Source organism: Schistocerca americana, chromosome 3, assembly GCF_021461395.2.
Source record: "Schistocerca americana isolate TAMUIC-IGC-003095 chromosome 3, iqSchAmer2.1, whole genome shotgun sequence".
NCBI classification, from domain to species: Eukaryota; Metazoa; Arthropoda; class Insecta; order Orthoptera; family Acrididae; genus Schistocerca; species Schistocerca americana.
Window position 1 is genome coordinate 931238544 of NC_060121.1, and position 17790 is coordinate 931256333.

Here is a 17790-nt window from a genome sequence, read left to right on the forward strand (position 1 = left end):
TCAGCGATGCAAGTAGAACACCCTATCGCCAGTCGCCACGGCTCATGTGCCGTTGGATAGTCGGCAGGAATTGTGCTTCCAGCATGACGGCCAGCAGCACATTTTGCTGTTTCTGAACTTAGTCTATGAGGATAGGTGGATCGGTCGAGGTCGGCCAGATGCTTAGCCACCAAGCTCTCCAGATTTGACTTCGACTTTTTTTTTGGGGGGGGGGGGCTACTTGCAGAGACTTGTTTATGAGATCCCTGTCCAGTCGGAGGAATATCTGGTTGCATGGATTATGGTTGTGGCAGAAGTGACTAACCATACACCACACATGTCGCTTATACACGACTGGCCATTAAAATTGCTACACCAAGAAGAAATGCAGATGATAAACGGGTTTTCATTGGCCAAATATATTTTACTAGAAATGACATGTGATTACATTTTCACGCAGTTTGGGTGCGTAGATCCTAAGAAATCAGAACCCAGAACAACCACCTCTGGCCGTAATAACGGCCTTGATACGCTTGGGCATTAAGTCATACAGAGCTTGGATGGCGTGTACAGATACAGCTGTCCAAGCAGCTTCAACACGATACCACAGTTCATCAAAAGTAGTGACTGGCGTATTGTGACGAGCCAGTTGCTCGGCCACCATTGACCACACGTTTTCAATTGGTGAGAGATCTGGAGAATGTGCTGGCCAGGGCAGCAGTCGAACATTTTCTGTATCCAGAAAGGCCCGTACAGTTCCTGCAACATGCAGTCGTGCATTATCCTGCTGAAATGTAAGGTTTCGCAGGGATCGAATGAAGGGGAGAGCAACGGGTCGTAACACATCTGAAATGTAACGTCCACTGTTCAAAGTGCCGTCAATGCGAACAAGAGGTGACCGAGACGTGTAACTAATGGCACCCCATACCATCACGCCGGGTGATACGCCAGTATGGCGATGACGAATACACGCTTCCAACGTGCGTTCACCGCTATGTCGCCAAACACGGATGCTGTAAGCAGAACCTGGATTCATTTGAAAAAAATGACGTTTTGCCATTCGTGCACCCAGGTTCGTCGTTGAGTACACCATCGCAGGCGCTCCTGTCTGTGATGCAGCGTCAAGGGTAACCGCAGCCATGGTCTCCGACCTGGTAGTCCATGCTGCTGTAAACGTCGTCGAACTGTTCGTGCAGATGGTTGTTGTCTTGCAAACGTCCCCATCTGTTGAGTCAGGCATCGAGACGTGTCTGCACGATCCGTTACAGCCATGCGGATAAGATGCCTGTCATCTCGACTGCTAGTGATACGAGGTCGTTGGGATCCAGCACGGCATTCCTTATTATTCTCCTGAACCCACCGATTCCATATTCTGCTAGCACTCATTGGATCTCGACCAACGCGATCAGCAATGTCGCGATAGGATAAACCGCAATCGCGATAGGCTACAATCCAACCTTTATCAAAGTCGGAAACGTGATGGTACGCATTTCTCCTCCTTACACGAGGCATCGCAACAACGTTTCACCAGGCAACGCCGGTCGACTGCTGTTTGTGTATGAGAAATCGGTTGGAAACTTTCCTCGTGTCAGCACGTTGTAGGTGTCGCCACCGGTGCCAACCTTGTGTGAATGCTCTGAAAAGCCAATCATTTGCATATCACATCATCTTCTTCCTGTCGGTTAAATTTCGCGTCTGTACCACGTCATTTTCGTGGTGTAGCAATTTTAATGGCCAGTAGTGTAGTTTATGCGAACTTATTGACGATATACACTGTGTGCACCGAATTCAGTACTCGTCATATCGAACAGCTGTTGTAATACCTCAATAAACAGGAGTGAAATCTGTACATCTTGCTGTCCCTTTAACGTGGAAACGAACCTAATTAATTTCGCTACACTTTGAACGTGGTAGGGAAACTAGAAAATCTGAAAAGGGAAATGCAAAGGCTCAATCTAGATATAGTAGGGGTCAGTGAAGTGAAGTGGAAGGAAGACAAGGATTTCTGGTCAGATGAGTATCGGGTAATATCAACAGCAGCAGAAAATGGCATAACAGGTGTAGGATTCGTTATGAATAGGAAGGTAGGGCAGACAGTGTGTTACTGTGAGCAGTTCAGTGACCGGGTTGTTCTAATCAGAATCGAAAGCAGACCAACACCGACAACGATAGTTCAGGTATACATGCCGACGTCGCAAGCTGAAGATGAACAGAAAGAGAAAGTGTATGAGGATATTGAAAGGGTAATGCAGTATGTAAAGGGGGATGAAAATCTAATAGTCATGGGCGACTGGAATGCAGTTGTAGGGGAAGGAGTAGAAGAAAAGGTTACAGGAGAATATGGGCTTGGGACAAGGAATGAAAGAGGAGAAAGACTAATTGAGTTCTGTAACAAGTTTCAGCTAGTAATAGCTAATACCCTGTTCAAGAATCACAAGAGGAAGAGGTATACTTGGAAAAGGCTGGGAGATACGGGAAGATTTCAATTAGATTACATCATGGTCAGACAGAGATTCCGAAATCAGATACTGGATTGTAAGGCGTACCCAGGAGCAGATATAGACTCAGATCACAATATAGTAGTGATGAAGAGTAGGCTGAAGTTCAAGACGTTAGTCAGGAAGAATCAATACGCAAAGAAGTGGGATACGGAAGTAGTAAGGAATGACGAGATACGTTTGAAGTTCTCTAACGCTATAGATACAGCAATAAGGAATAGCGCAGTAGGCAGTACAGTTGAAGAGGAATTGACATCTCTAAAAAGGGCCATCACAGAAGTTGGGAAGGAAAACATAGGTACAAAGAAGGTAGCTGCGAAGAAACCATGGGTAACAGAAGAAATACTTCAGTTGATTCATGAAAGGAGGAAGTACAAACATGTTCCGGGAAAATCAGGAATACAGAAATACAAGTCGCTGAGGAATGAAATAAACAGGAAGTGCAGGGAAGCTAAGACGAAATGGCTGCAGGAAAAATGTGAAGACATCGAAAAAGATATGATTGCCGGAAGGACAGACTCAGCATACAGGAAAGTCAAAACAACCTTTGGTGACATTAAAAGCAACGGTGGTAACATTAAGAGTGCAACGGAAATTCCACTGTTAAATGCAGACGAGAGAGGAGATAGGTGGAAAGAATATATTGAAAGCCTCTATGAGGGTGAGGATTTGTCTGATGTGATAGAAGAAGAAACAGGAGTCGATTTAGAAGAGATAAGGGATCCAGTATTAGAATCAGAATTTAAAAGAGCTTTGGAGGCTTACGGTCAAATAAGGCAGAAGGGATAGATAACATTCCATCAGAATTTCTAAAATCATTGGGGGAAGTGGCAACAAAACGACTATTCACGTTGGTGTGTAGAATATATGAGTCTGGCGACATACCATCTAACTTTCGGAAAAGCATCATACACACAATTCCGAAGACATCAAGAGCTGACAAGTGCGAGAATTATCGCACAATCAGCTTAACAGCTCATGCATCGAAGCTGCTTACAAGAATAATATACAGAAGAATGGAAAAGAAAATTGAGAATGCGCTAGGTGACGATTAGTTTGCCTTTAGGAAAAGTAAAGGGACGAGAGAGGCAAATTCTGACATTACGGCTAATAATGGAAGCAAGGCTAAAGAAAAATCAATACACTTTCAAAGGATTTGTCGACCTGGAAAAAGCGTTCGACAATTTAAAATGGTGCAAGCTGTTCGAGATTCTGAAAAAAGTAGGGGTAAGCTATAGGGAGAGACGGGTCATATACAATATGTACAACAACCAAGAGGGAATAATAAGAGTGGACGATCAAGAACGAAGTGCTCGTATTAAGAAGGGTGTAAGACAAGGCTGTAGCCTTTCGCCCCTACTCTTCAATCTGTACATCGAGGAAGCAATGATGGAAATAAAAGAAAGGTTCAGGAGTGGAATTAAAATACAAGGTGAAAGGATATCAATGATACGATTCGCTGATGACATTGCTATCCTGAGTGGAAGTGAAGAAGAATTAAATAATCTGCTGAACGGAATGAACAGTCTAATGAGTACACAGTATGGTTTGAGAGTAAATCGGAGAAAGACGAAGGTAATGAGAAGTAGTAGAAATGAGAACAGCGAGAAACTTAACATCAGGATTGATGGTCACGAAGTCAATGAAGTTAAGGAATTCTGCTACCTAGGCAGTAAAATAACCAATGACGGACGGAGCAAGGAGGACATCAAAAGCAGACTCGCTATGGCAAAAAAGGCATTTCTGGCCAAGAGAAGTCTACTAATATCAAATACCGGCCTTAATTTGAGGAAGAAATTTCTGAGGATGTACGTCTGGAGTACAGCATTGTATGGTAGCGAAACATGGACTGTGGGAAAACCAGAACAGAAGAGAATCGAAGCATTTGAGATGTGGTGCTACAGATGAATGTTGAAAATTAGGTGGACTGAGAAGGTAAGCAATGAGGAGGTTCTACACAGAATCGGAGAGGAAAGGAATATGTGGAAAACACTGACAAGGAGAAGGGACAGGATGATAGGACATCTGGTAAGACGTGAGGGAATGACTACCATAGTACTAGAGGGAGCTGTAGAGGGCAAAAACTGTAGAGGAAGACAGAGATTGGAATACGTCAAGCAAATAATTGAGGACGTAGGTTGCAAGTGCTACTCTGAGATGAAGAGGTTAGCACAGAAAAGGAATTCGTGGCGGGCCGCATCGAAGCAGTCAGTAGACTGATGACAAAAAAAAAACTACTCTGACTTAATTTAGCAAAAGAATTAATAAAACCGGAAAATTGAAAGTTAATTTAGTGACTGAAATTAATAGTGAACTTCGATTCTGAAGCACTACGAAATTCAATAAAATAAGGCTACTCTCAGGCTACCTCAACAATCATTTCAAAAGCTACTTGGATCTACGCAATTTAGAAATAAGAGATTTAACTTTGAACTTGAATTAAATGATTCTGAACATTTAACAATAGTAAAATTTAGTGCGTACCAAGCTGAGGTGCAGTCACGGGTAAGCTAAAATATGATAACAAAACTCGCACTATTAATTCGTGCTTGTGTAATCTAAATATTGTAGCCAGCTATGAATAGTTTAACTGAACTTTGAAATTAAAGACAGTGAAATGGAATGATATTACTTTAATGCTGGCGTATGAATTTTAATGACACTCGGGTTCATTCCGGAAAAGGAAGGGACCATGCTTGGTAATGTAATTGGGGCAATGAGCAACAAAGGTTCATGCTAAGTTGCTGTATTTTTGTTATGCAATAGTTTGAAAAGCTGAGGTCTCCCATACAGTTCTAAAACTGTATGTGCTTTTAGTCTTCCTTGTTGGTTGATTGAAGATTTGCAGTTGTCGATCGGGGAGGTGGCGACAGTCACTCATTGTCGGCCGTCGCTGTTGCAGAAGCTGGATGTTTGCACGCGTTCTTCTCGATACGGTCTCCAGCCAAAACGGGCTCTTGATGTGCGCCAGCTAATGCTTCCCGTCCGCGACACCGTGTCAGAAACTATCATAGCAAGTCGAGCGTAATTACATGCTTCCAAACCCCGAAAGCGCGGCAACTCGCGGGAGCGTCACATAACACACCTGCTCCACCGCCCTACTCCAGTCAGACTCCCTCTGCCCGCGCTCCATGCGGCAAACACTACCAAAGATCCTAAACACTTGGGTTCTCCACACGACCTATCAATGTAATCGTTCGATAGCATAGTTTTCCCTAGGCAAGACCCAGCGTAAAAATACAAATAATATTTACAAAACAAACCAATTATACATTGACATAAATGCATAAAAATATATATACAAAGTGTAAAACAATTACAATATATAAAGACACCGAAATGTCATATCTTCAGGTAACAAAATAAGGAAAAAAATTTATAGTACAATAGATGGAAATAGGAGGATACGCATTTCCGGCGTTACAACCTGATGATGCATTTTTCCGCTACACTGCGTACGCACAGTACGTATAATTCCGTTGCTCGTTAAATATGCTGGTGATGCAGTTCTAATGGCCTGTACAGTACTTCGGCGAAGTTTCCCAGATTACCAAACTGCGCACCCACAGTATTTGACATCACTTATGGAGGGCGGCGGGCAACGGATATCTGCGGAAATGGATTTGTCACGAGGCCTCTACGGTATGAAAACAAAAAGCGGCGGCCAGATAATGTTGCCGGACGGGCTGTTAGTGCAAACGCGCCGCTGAGAGTCGGCGGCACTCGCACCTGCCTGTGTGCCCGGGGCCTCAGCGTGACAGCGGGTAAGCGGAGCTCTGCGGCGATAGCCGGCCCCGCCCACGCCGGCGCGGCCGCCGTTTGAAGGGCCCGGGTAATCGCAAACGCTGACTGACAGCTGCGACTCGCCGCACCCTATCGTGAGTCAGCGGTTCAGGGATTAGTGCGGCCTACCATCCCCTCCTTCCTCTACCAACCTACCGCAGCATACTCCGCCTTCACACCCAGCCCCACAGAGGAAAAAAAATCCTACTCTTCATCACTTTATCCTATGCGTCAAATTGAGACAGAATTCCGATCAACTGCTGCAGAGGCCGATTCCTGCTTTTATTGAACGAAAAAGTTTTCACAATATTCTTTTGACCACAGGGAAGCACTACTTGCAGCCACCTGTGTAATGCAGGTAAAAGTAAATCTCCAGCGATGGCTAGAGAACAAATGTAAGGATGCAGAGGCTTATCTCACTAGGGGTAAGATAGATATTGCCTACAGGAAAATTAAAGAGACCTTTGGAGAAAAGAGAATCACTTGCATGACTATCAAGAGCTCAGATGGAAACCCAGTTCAAAGCAAAGAAGGGAAGGCAGAAAGGTGGAAGGAGTACATAGAGGGTCCATACAAGGGCGGCAGATACGATGCTGCGTGAAGAGTTTGACAGAGTACTGAAAGACCTGAGTCGAAACAAGGCCCCAGGAGTAGACAACATTCCATTAGAACTACTGACAGCCTTTGGAGAGCCAGTCCTGACAAAACTCTACCATCTGGTGAGAAAGATATATGAGACAGGCGAAATACTCTCAGACTTCAAGAAGAATATAATAATTCCAATCCCAAAAGAAAGCAGGTGTTGACAGATGTGAAAATCACCGAATTATCACTTTAATAAGTCACGGCTGCAAAATACTAACACGAATTCTTTTTCTGGTAGAAGCCGACCTCGGGGAAGATCAGTTTGGATTCCGTAGAAATATTGGAACACGTGGGGCAATACTGAGTTTACGACTTATCTTAGAAGAAAGATGAAGAAAGGCAAACCTTCGTTTCTAGAATTTGTAGACTTAGAGAAAGCTTTTGACAATGTTGACTGGAATACTCTCTTTCAAATTCTAAAGGTGGCAGGAGTAAAATACAGGCAGCGAAAGGCTGTTTACAATTTGTACAGAAACCAAATGCCAGTTATAAGAGTCGAGGGACATGAAATGGAAGCAGTGGTTGGGAAGGGAGTGAGACGGTTGTAGCCTATGCCCGATGTTATTCAATCTGTATATTGAGCAAACAGTAAAGGAAACAAAAGAAAAATTCGGAGTAGGTATTAAAATCCATGGAGAAGAAATAAAAACTTTGAGGTTCGCCGATGACATTGAAATTCTGTCAGAGACAGCAAAGGACTTGGAAGAGCAGTTGAATGGAATGGACAGTGTCTTGAAAGGAGGATATAAGATGAACATCAACAAAAGCAAAACGAGGATAGTGGAATGTAGTCGAATTAAGTCGGGTAATGCTGAGCGAATTAGATTAGGAAATGAGACACTTAAAGTAGTAAAGGAGTTTTGCTATTTGGGGAGCAAAATAACTGATGATGGCCGAAGTAGAGAGGATATAAAATGTAGACTGGCAATGGCAAGGAAAGCGTTTCTGAAGAAGAAAAATTTGTTAACATCGAGTAAAGATTTAAGTCTCAGGACGTCGTTTCTGAAAGTATTTGTAAGGTGTGTAGCCATGTATGGAAGTGAAACATGGACGATAAATAGTTTGGACAAGAAGAGAATAGAAGCTTTCGAAATGTGGTGCTACAGAAGAATGCTGAAGATTAGATGGGTAGATCACATAACTAATGATGAAGTATTGAATAGAATTGGGGAGAAGAGGAGATTGTGGCACAACTTGACCAAAAGAAGGGACCGGTTAGTAGGACATGTTCTAAGGCATCAAGGGATCACAAATTTAGCATTGGAGGGCAGCGTGGAGGGTAAAAATCGTAGAGGGAGACCAAGAAATGAATACACAAAGTAGATTCAGAAGGATTTAGATTGCAGTAAGTACTGGCAGATTAAGAAGCTTGTACAGAATAGGGTAGCATGGAGAGCTGCATCAAACCAGTCTCAGGACTGAAGACCACAACAACAACAACAAATATTGTTTTCCTGCAGAAAATATTTTTTGTGAACTTCCTAATGGTGATAATATTAACGAATGTAGTACCAGATGTGGCTTTTTATGTTATGCACAGTCTCTGAAAATTTCATTCATTTATCTATGACAGTTTCTGATATAATGGGACATATGGACTGAAAATTTTAGTTTGCGGGAAATTGACTACAAAGAAAAAACTTTTGAAATTTTTTACTTGCAGTTAATTAAAACTGTCCTGCTGCATATGATGGCCCTTCTTTGGCCCCTAGCAGGTCTTCCAGCTTCTTTTTGACCTTCCTGGATTTTTGTCTTGCTTTCTTGGCCATATTAGATGCAGACCTGTCTGCATTGGCTATCCTCATTTTATCGCAATTTTGCATCACAGTGGTCATATTTTCACCAGGATTAATTCCCAGCTTTTTCAGTACCCAACACTTTCCAGTATTAACACAACTGAATGTAACAACAGCATCATGAACTCCTAGTTTCATTGTATGCATGCCTACAAATATAGTTTTAGGAAGGCGGTTCCAAATTATGTTGTTGCAACATTCATTTGGGTTCTGTGTCTGCCCATGCAGACATTTCCTTAGAAGGTCAGGATGAGCCAAGTCTCTGAAAATAGGTTTAATTGCTGTAATAACAGCAGCAGGAAGAGAACGCTGGTGAGAATCTCCAGTTGCCTCAGCCCTATTGTATTTGCACCACGAATTTTCTCCTGAAAGACACAATCCATGACATGATTTATCATCAATAGAGGACTTATGGAAGAATATGGCCCAAACATCTCTCTTCATTGCCTCCACATTTTCTTTATTTCTCCTAATTGTCTGCCCGTAGTATACCTGCAAGTTTTCTATTTAAGTTTTAGTTAACCGACCCTGTCCGGCCAACAATTTTCCATCTTCTAATTTATTTTCCTCTCATATCAACAGTTAGTTTCCTCAGCCTTGTTCCCAAACGTTTTTGAACATGGCCTACACATTCTATTTTGCTAATAATGGCATCTCCATATGGCTTAGAGTTGACAGTGGGTGGGTTGACAGTGGGTGATAGAAAAGTAGGCGTGCCACATAAACACACGTGGTAGGAAAATGCTCTTTAAACGGTCGAAAAAAATTTTTTCAGCAAAATCCTTTTCAGAGTACTTAAATAAAACCTTAATCTATCGAAATATGATGAAAACCGAAAATAGATTTTTTTCGACCTGAAACACGGTGTGGTCCCCGTAACGTCAAGAGGTATCAGTACGGTATGTTGCTCGACGAATCAGTGTGCACCACAACAACGTCATTCGAACATTCAACCACTATCGTGAAACATAAAATACTGTGGACCTTCCTCGTAGTGATCACGTGCAGTCAACACCATCAGCTGATGGCAGAAAATGTAACACCTCCTCGGCTGCTACACAGTACAGTTTACTTTCGCAGTTGTGATATACTGTTTCGCTCATCCTTCCTTTCGTATCGATTAGGCTCACATTTGAATAAATATACAACGCCTGACTTGAAAGTGAAGCTCCCAGTAGGGGACCACGACACAAAAGGAGAGTATGATGTTGTTACAGTTATCACAAAATCATGTACAATTTACAAACAGTTTGGTAGCATGAGCCCACGAATCAGTACGATGTAGCATCCACTCTGGCCCGGATGCATGCACTGATTCGGCTGGGAAGGGTGTCATAAAGCCGTTGCACCCACTCCTAAGCCAAGCCGGCTCACAACTGTTGTATCCATGACAGTAATTCTGGGAGGTAGTTGAAGTCCGAGTTGGTCCTCTCACAGGTTTACACTTACATCTACATATATACTCCTCTAGCCACCAAGCGGTGTATGGCGGAGGGCACAATTCTATTCCACTCACGGATCGCGAGAGGGAAAAACGTCTGGACGCCTCAGTACGAGCTCTAATTTCCCTTATCTTTGAATGGTGATCATTGCGCGATTTGAAAGTTGGTGGTAATCATATATGCTCTACATCCTCGGCGAAGATCGTATTTCGGAATTTAGTGAGCAGTCCCTTACGTTTAGCTCGTCGTCTATCTGAATGTGTGTCCCACTTCAAACTTTCTATAGGATTTGTAACGCTCTCGCCATAGCTAAATGTACCAGTCACGAAATTTGCCGCTCATTGGACCTTTTCAGTCTCTTGAATCAGACCCAACTGGTAAGGGTTCCATACTGACGAACAATACTCTAAGGCTGGACGAACTAACGGACTGTAAGAAATTTCCTTTGCTGAAGCACTGCATCGCTTCAGGATTCTACCAATAAACGGCAATATAGAGTTCGCATTGCCCGTTACTTTTGTAATCTGATCATTCCATTTGAGATCATTTCGAATAGTCACACTCAGGTACTTGACGGATGTTACCGCTTCCAGAGACTGGGCACTTATTTTGTACTCGTACATCAATGGGGATTTTCGCCTTGTTCTTTGCAGTAGGTTACATTTACTAATATTGAGAGATAACCGCCAGTCATTACACAACGTATTTATTTTCTGCAAATCCTCAATGATTTGTTCAGAACTCTCGTGTGATGCTACTTTCCTCTAGACTACAGCATCGTCGGCAAACAATCTAAAGCCGCTGTCAATACCATCAACCAGATAGTTATGTAAACCGTAAAAAACAGCGGATCTATTAGGCTGCCCAGGGGCACACCTGAAACTACGCTTGTTTCTATTGAAGCCACCCCGTTCAAGACGACATACTGCTCTCTGTCTGTTAGAAAACTTTCTATCCAACGGCATATCTCATCGGATAGACCGCAAACGCGCACATTTTTGAGCAAGCGACAAAAAATGGTTCAAATAGATCTGAGCACTATGGGACTTAACATCTATGGTAATCGGTCCCCTAGAACTTAGAACTACTTAAACCTAGCTAACCTAAGGACATCACACTACACCCAGTCATCACGAGGCAGAGAAAATCCCTGACCCCGCCGTGAGTCGACCGAGCAACCGACAGTGCGGAACTGAGTCTAACGCCTTTCGAAACTCGAGAAATATGGCATCAACCTGGGAGCCGGTATCTAGAGCCTGTTGTGTATCACGCAAAAAGAGGGCCAGTTGTGTCTCGCATCCGATTTTCTACCCTTTTTATGGTTGTTTTGGGGAAGGAGACCAGACAGCGAGGTTATCGGTCTCATCGGATTAGGGAAGGACGGGGAAGGAAGTCGGCCGTGCCCTTTTGAAAGGAACCATCCCGGCATTTGCCTGGAGCGATTTAGGGAAATCACGGAAAACCTAAGTCAGGATGGCTGGACGCGGGATTGAACCCTCGTCCACCCGAATGCGAGTCCAGTGTCTAACCACTGCGCCACCTCGCTCGGTCCCTTTTTATGGATTGCAATTTATATATAGATCTATCAGAAACAGATAAGCTTTCTGGCCGTGGAAGTACAGCAATATCACGCAGGCTTCATAGAGACACGCGCCATTTGTGGGCCAGTATTGTCCTATTGAAATATGACATCACAGTACTCTCCCATGAGAGGTAACACATGAGGACTTACTGTTGCGCCAATCACTGCCAGCTGTGATCTGAAGTCAAATCCGATGCCTCCCCACGCCATGACGTCACACCAGTACAGAAGCAATCGCTCTACCTCTCCAAAACAATGGGAGAGTGGGATCTTTCTTCAAGTTTCACCCATAGTTGCCGACAATGGTCACTCAAAGCAACGAAAACAGATAATCATCGCAAAACATAATGCGATGCTGTTCATCCATAGTCCATCCTTCACGGTCACGGTATCACCCCATATGCAGCAGTGCGTTATGTGGTGTTAACGGCAGGTCGTGAATGGGACAGTAATTATCTAGACTGCTGGTATCCGCTGCGACAGTAATTATCTAGACTGCTGGTATCCGCTGCGAAACGTTGCAGGAGTTCATTATTTGTTCACGGAGGTGTGAAGCTGTTGCGACGCGCTTGGAGCAGAATACGTCCATCCTCCCTTGTGCTTGGTGATCATACACCCTCGACCACAACGTTGACAACATGTATGCGAGCCCTCACGTCGCCCTGCAGGCCAACATTGGGCCACTGTCACGTGTGAATCCCTGATAAATTTGGATACTGCACGATTTGACCAGCCGGCCAAACGGAGACCCCTCTCAATGAAGCTCCTCTCAGCCACTGTCAGGTGCCGATAACGCTGTCACACAGGAGTTCGTAGTATCACCACACCCTCCACGGCGTTCACTCGACATTCGACACTCTTCACGCCCCTTGTATATTCCACCTAGGCTGGTAATAATACTTAATACGAACAACACTAATGCTCTTTGGTGGTCGTCCTTCTAGTCACGGAATTGCAAATGTACGATTTAAGTGTCCAACTACGTGCCCGGTGGCGCAGTTGTATTGACATTCGACCGTGTCTTCTGGGTGCTTCACTTTTTTTTGTCAAACAGCAGTATCTCTGCTGCCGGCTACTTTCATCTGTCACCGACGGAATGAGAAAAACATTAAATTAGTTTTTTTGAAAGACATCATGTTTACGCCAGTGACTGTTAACTTCTTATTTCCACTATTGCACTTTCGGTCTTAGGCCATTATCAAGTGCAGATGTTTTGGCTTTAAGCCATGTCAACTTTATGCAGGCTGACACATTGTCGTTGTCATTTGCTCTTATATACATTCGTAACGCTGCAAAGTAGTGGAAGCACACATGTCCATATATCGTAAAACAGCCTGTCAGCCAGTATAAAGTTGGCATGGCGTATAGCCAAAACATCTGCTCTTGATAATGGCCTAACGCCGAAATTGCAATAGTAGAAATAAAAAGTTTAACAGTCACCGGCGTAAACACGATGTCTTTCAAAAAAATTTAAATGACTGTGAATCCCAGTTATGAAAAGTTAATTAAATTAGGTTTTTCTTGTTCTGGTTAAAGTCTTATCGAATGGACGCGAGCCAGAAGTGAGTTCGCATTTTGTATAAGGTTTTTTTCAGTTTCGTGGAGTGTCGAAAAAAATTTTGGGTGTTGCCTAGATTATTTCAAAATGTCACCTAAAACTTGATGCTGTTATATAGTCAAAAGGAAAAACAGAAACCATAAAGGATAAAATAGTGCAGAAAACGGATTATAGATCTGGGAAGACTGAAGCTTGCGATTTCGAGAGTGCGAGGAAGGATTATGTTAGTATATGATCTACAATAACTTGTAGATGAGCTGGAGTGGAATGCAACAGAACTGTGAGCTGTCTTTTAGAAGCAAACTGGAACGACTGTGTCTTCCCTTTCAGTACGCAACCTTCTCGTCGCTATCAGTCTGGACTCTCATTACGGACAATATTACAAACCCCTAGCACCATGGCCCTAGAAGAAAGTGGGCAACGGAACGTGTGAAATGGAACCTACATCATTCGCGTCAGGTTCTCTTCACCGACAAGTGCATGGTATGTCTGACATCTAACAATGTTCGTAACACGTACGAACCCGCGTCTCATACACGCATTCCGAAGGATTCAGCGCAGATCTGCGTCAGTCATCTTGTGGGATGGCATCATGTACAGATGTTCGACACGTGTGATCGCTATCGATGGTAGTTTGATGGCCGCGTTGTATCTGGACAACGTCCTCCAATCCGCAGTTCCTCCTGGAGGCAAGATCCAAAAAGGTTCAAATGGCTCTGAGCATTACGGGACTTAACATCTGAGGTCATCAGTCCCCTAGACTTAGAACTACTTAAAACTAACTAACCTAAGGACATCACACACACCCATGCCCGATGCAGGATTCGAACCTGCAACCGTAGCTGCAGCGCAGTTCCGGACTGAAGCGCCTAGAACCGCTCGGCCACAATGGCCGGCAAGGCAAGAATCAGCTTAATGGAAAGGCCTTCGACGTTTTCTGACATCAGTCAGATTACGACTGCTTGGGACGAATTGAAACTTGCAGTGCGTCGTCGCAGGTACCAACCTCACCCACTGAATAACCTCAGTACGGCCGACGTCGAGGGATGGGACAGGCACGAGCAGAAAATTTCTACCGTCTTGTGGACAGTATGCCAAAGAAAGCCCAACCATGTATGGGGTAGGGCAACACGGTACTGAATTTTCGTCAGCCGCAGATTTTCATGTTAAAGATGTGCAGTTTCAAACATACTGTCTTTGTTTTGGTTATCGTTTTTATATCACAGGAAAGCTATTTTTTGGTTTCCTAAGGTTTATTCTTTCATTTATCGCTTGGATCTAGGCCCACTACTTTCACAGATGTGCTGGTGGTGCAAAAACTTATTTTGAGCGGTTTATTCCACTTAACTGTACGAGGCCGACAATAGCCCAATTCCTGCAGTCTAAGATGTCTTTTGCTCAAAACATCCATTTACATAGCACTTCAGTTAAATTTCGAAAGCAAATAATATACTTCTTGCAGAGTCTTATTTTAGTGCAGATACAATAAATGTGTTCACTTTTCTAGATGTCTGATAGTGGATCCTGTGTACAAGTCCAGTTTTCACTTTTCTGTACAGGCCAGGTTGTGCTAGCGTTTATCGAAAGACAGGGTGACACATAATCCATAGTGATATGATGGATTTTTTAGGGGATTGCGTCATTAAATTGATGGATCACACCTGGTATGCGGTGATATACAGTGATCGTTTTGCATCACTCTGATTACATCACGCATCAGAGTGAATAAGCTGTTCCCAAAAGCACATCAGAATAGCTCGGTATAGGCCACGGAATGCTATTACAAAAGCCGTATAATTAACACTGAATGATTATGTCACATTAAATTATTAATTTTTCATCAACCAACTTCGCAGGAACATTTTCTTGACAGAACCACTTTTACTCACCAAATGCAAGCGGACGACAAGAATCAGCAAATTAGTTTTATAATTTTATATTTTAGGCGGAACGTAGTTCCCCCTAACTTGCTTCTGGCTGCAATGACACTCAATCAAATAATTCTAAATATCTACATCTACATCTATACTCCACAAGCCACCTGACGGTGTGCGGCGGAGGGTACCTTGAGTACCTCTATTGGTTCTCCCTTCTATTTCAGTCTCGTTTTGTTCGTGGGAAGAAAGATTGTCGGTATGCCTCTGTGTGGGTTCTAATCTCTCTGATTTTATCTCGCGAGATATACGTAGGAGGGAGCAATATACTGCTTGACTCCTCGGTGAAGGTATGGTCTCGAAACTTCAACAAAAGCCCGTATCGAGCTACTGAGCGTCTCTCCTGCAGAATCTTCCACTGGGGTTTATCTATCATCTCCGTAACGCTTTCGCGATTACTAAATGATCCTGTAACGAAGCGCGCTGCTCTCCGTTGAATCTTCTCTATCTCTTCTATCAACCCTATCTGGTACGGATCCCACACTAGTGAGCAGTATTCAAGCAGTGGGCGAACAAGTGTACTGTAACCTACTTCTTTTGTTTTCGGACTGCATTTCCTTAGGATTTTTCCAATTAATCTCAGTCTGCAATCTGCTTTACCGACGATCAATTTTATATGGTCATTCCATTTTAGATCACTCCAAATGCCTATTCCCAGATAATTTATGGAATTAACTGCTTCCAGTTGCTGACCTGCTATATTGTAACTAAATGATAAAGGATCTTTCTTTCTATGTATTCGCAGCACATGACACTTGTCTATACTGAGATTCAATTTCCATTCCCTGCACAATGCGTCAATTCGTTGCAGATCCTCCTGAATTTCAGTACAATTTTCTGTTGTTACAACCTCTCGATATACTACAGCATCATCCGCAAAAAGCCTCAGTGAACTTCCGATGTTATCCACGATGTCATTTATATATCCTGTGAATAGCAACGGTCCTACGACACTCAATAGTGATTCAAAACAAAAAAGAACTGACAACCTAGGTTGGAAACCGTTAAAAATGTTTGAACCTGGCCTTTAACTGACAATAATGTTAGTCGAAATGTCTTCTTCGTATATGCCCTATGTCTGCGTCTCAGCGTTAGATTGAAAGTATGGTATGTTAAACAAGAATATAATAATGGTTGCCAAACGTGATGATAATCATTTTTCAGAAATTTTCTGCAAATAACTCAAAAAATTAAGAATTCTGACGCTTTCAGTATTAATGATCATCTACAGTGAGTTGCAATTCCTTTAATTTCTTGCGGTATTCGCAACAAATTTTTGTGTTTAATCAAGTGTTATCATTAATAATACTGTTATATTTCTCACAAAGTATTTATTAGTCGTCATAATCACAATACGATCGTTTTTTTTATGGTGACTAATTGGAGTATTTTTCTAAACCTTTTTCATATCGAGTTATTACTTCTGCACGATAGTAGTAGTGCTGTCGACAAGCGTGTTGTGCTGCAAGTTATATGATATCCGTGGATTTGACCAAAGAGACTGGTAATCGACAAAAAACTGTTTCGTGTACTTGATAGCTAATGCATACGTTTTCCTTTTACTGAATGCTCTCATACACACAATGATGATGTAGATAGCGCTGTTCATAATTAGGCAGCACAGAACTGTTTCAGTTAGAAAATTCAGTTGTTGCTGATGTAGATAGTGCTGTTCATAAACAGAACTGCATACGACTGTTTCAATTAGAAAACGCAGTTGTTGCTGAACTTTCTTACAAAACAGTCTTGTGTCTTCTATTGCCGTCTGTTCCATGATTATTCTTGCTAGTTTTAAATTTGCTAAATGTTGCATATCTCGACTTGAACGGTATGATGTTATTGTCATAGCAAGTTGACAGAGTCTCTCTAAATTAAGTTCTTAATTAACGTGGAACAAACCAATAATCCACAGTAAACTTGTGGACTTACACTAGACTAAACAATTCACCATAAAAGGTAATGTTTTCCACGACTGTGGAGACTGGCATTCCTGCACTCGTGACTTTTACCTGATACATTTCAAAACATTTTGACAAGAACGTCACAAAGTGTAGAGCAGAGTAGCCGTGTTTTAACGGATAATTATTTCTTACTTTCGCCACATTCGCTGTCTCTGTGAGGAGTAGTGATACGTTTGGAGAAACGGTATGAAGTCCTGAAATACGTTCATTTTCCAGCTCTCTTGCTTCAGACCCTCTTTCTCGTGCTAAAGTGACTTCAGTGACCCACTCGTGTACATTTATCAGTTGCACCTCTTGTTCCAGTTTCATCTTCTTTCCGCTCAACAAAATTATTAAAATTACCATAAAAATCGTTGCAGCGTGGTAGTAAGACATCTGACTTTAGGATGTGGGTACGTTAAACCAGGGCGGAGAGGCGGGTGCTGTGAGAATATGTTGCTAATACGTTCACGTGGATTAAATGTGGAGATAGGAAAATTTGTTGGTGTATGTGGGAAAGTGATGATCGTGAAGCTATTGCAGGAGTATTGTGACGAAGCGGACATTATCTTCAGCTATGAGAGGGAGACGGTGGGAGTTGTTAGAGTGAAAGAGCTTTCACCTGTTCGGATT

The 17790-nt window shown here is 42.8% G+C and overlaps 1 protein-coding gene across 1 annotated transcript in view; it reads left to right on the plus strand.

Annotated features, from left to right (window-relative positions):
• LOC124606547 (orcokinin peptides-like) overlaps positions 1-17790 on the plus strand; it is a 451556-nt gene that overhangs the window by 275188 nt on the left and 158578 nt on the right. The gene's annotated exons all lie outside the window — the stretch shown is intronic.